The sequence below is a fragment of the Dipodomys ordii genome, unplaced genomic scaffold, assembly GCF_000151885.1.
Source record: "Dipodomys ordii isolate 6190 unplaced genomic scaffold, Dord_2.0 Scaffold30, whole genome shotgun sequence".
Lineage (NCBI taxonomy): Eukaryota > Metazoa > Chordata > Mammalia > Rodentia > Heteromyidae > Dipodomys > Dipodomys ordii.
The window spans coordinates 5,878,904-5,880,978 of record NW_012267246.1 but is presented as its reverse complement, the minus strand read 5'-3'; positions in this window follow the sequence as shown (position 1 = coordinate 5,880,978).

The window sequence follows — 2,075 nt, the reverse complement described above, 5'->3', positions numbered from 1 at the left end:
TCATTAGTCCAGGGGTAATGACAAAGGCTTTACCTATAGAAAACCAAAGCTGTAGCAAGCAGATATCTAAAAGAGCAGAAATATACATGAAATGAATTCTAGTTTCAGAAACAACTTGTAGATAATTTTGTGCAGTACTGTTGAGAGAATGGCAAGGTCGTCCCCTGTTTCTTGTTGGAATGAGAAACAATAGTATTGTTTTAGTAGGTCATTAACGAAGAAAGATGACAGCTATAAAGACAACGGAAGTTTCTCCACACTTATTTAAGGTGTTGTACAATGACACAAGTGTCTGCCAATGCCTTGCCATTCTTTTTGCGTAGAACTGCTACTTCAATGAGTCTGATATCCCACCTCTCAGGTGTGTATCAAGAACACCTTTTAACATCTCATAACTCACAAAGTCATCAATAACCTTTGTAGGACTCACATTGTTATTTGGGTTTTTAGTTCCTCTAGATCGTCCTTCTTCTTCTAATTTCTTTAAAGCTCATAGGTTAATATGAGACTTCTCTTACATTAATTATTTCCTCTCTTATCCAGAGCTTCGTTCAGAATATTGTGCTCCATTAGGTTCTATTTCCACCAGGCATAGGTCCAAGTGTATATGAATGTTTCCCTGAGAAATCAAAATGGATTTCAACAACGCTTGACCATCTGCTGAAGATTTGGGGTTGGGTAACTAAGCATAAGGCAGAGAAGACTCGCTAGGCAGTGAGGCCCTTTCCTCCATGGGCCTTTTATTAGATGTCCCATCAGAGACCCACTTGTCTTCTGTCCGTGGTCATCTTTCTTTGAAGAAGATAATTGTCTTGCCAGTGGAAGATAGTTAAAAAATGTTCCATTTTTAATAGTCTAGTTTTGACTAGTAGATTGACAATTTTTTTTCCACCCAAGGTTAAAGTTTCAAATTTTAGATATCCTGTTTACCTAAATATTTCTCTTCACAAATTACTAACCAAGGTAGCACTTGCTTCTGTCCAAAAGCTCCTATATCCCAACTTTCCACTTCTTATTATCCCCAAGCAAACACTCTTTGGAATGTTAACATACAACACCTTACTCAGCATCTAAACTATCGATTGCATGACCTAAGAGCCAGCGTGCCCAGGATTAGAGTCATTGAACCAAATACAATTTTCTAATATATTTTTTTGTTTCAGTCTGAGAACAAGTTAAGGCTTGCTATTTCTTTTCTTTAGACCTTGGTAGAGTGACTCTGAATTGTCTTGCCATGTGAGAAGAAATTTCTTGATCACAACAATCTATCAGAGTTGAAAGAAACTTTTTGTTTAAACTAAGTTTAGGCATACAGAATAAACCTAGAGTACACAGCTTTCATGCACTCATTACCACTGTGATACTTTCACTAACATATTAAGGGGTATATTTATCACAACTAATTAGGGAATATTAACATATCACTATAAATAAAGCCCTGTGTTATTTGTGTTTCTTTCATATTTTCCTAGTTTCCTTTTCTTATTCTAACATTTTTTGCTAAGAATTCCACATGCTATATAGCCTTTTCCTCACTTAGAAATAATTCTAACTATGACAAATTTATTCTTGCCTTTACCTTTGGATTGTCATGAGAATTTTGAAGAGGGCTGGTCAAGTATTTCATAAACTCTCCCTTAACTGGATTTTATTCTGTTATTTGTGTCTGGGATTATTGGTTGCTGAATCAAATGTTCAGCACATGAAAAGTATCAATTTTTTATTATTGTGAAAATATCACACAGAGGGTTTACATTTACATGGGCAATGAGTACATTTCCTATTGAGCATTGTTGCCCCCTCCTTTGTTTTCCCACTTCTATTCCTTACCTCCCAACTCCACAACTAACCCCATCCCCTCAGCCCAAATTTGTAAAGTTTGATTTTTAACATAGTGCTTGTACAACTCATTGTTACAATGGGTCAACCTGTATCCCTATTTAAACGTTTTGTTTTTTTTCCCTTCCCCTCCCCAAATTATACTGACATCAAATACAGTGAAAAAAGGTCTTACACCATGAAGGAGGAACACACAAAGAAACCAAAAATATCACTTGGTACCTTATAAATATGTT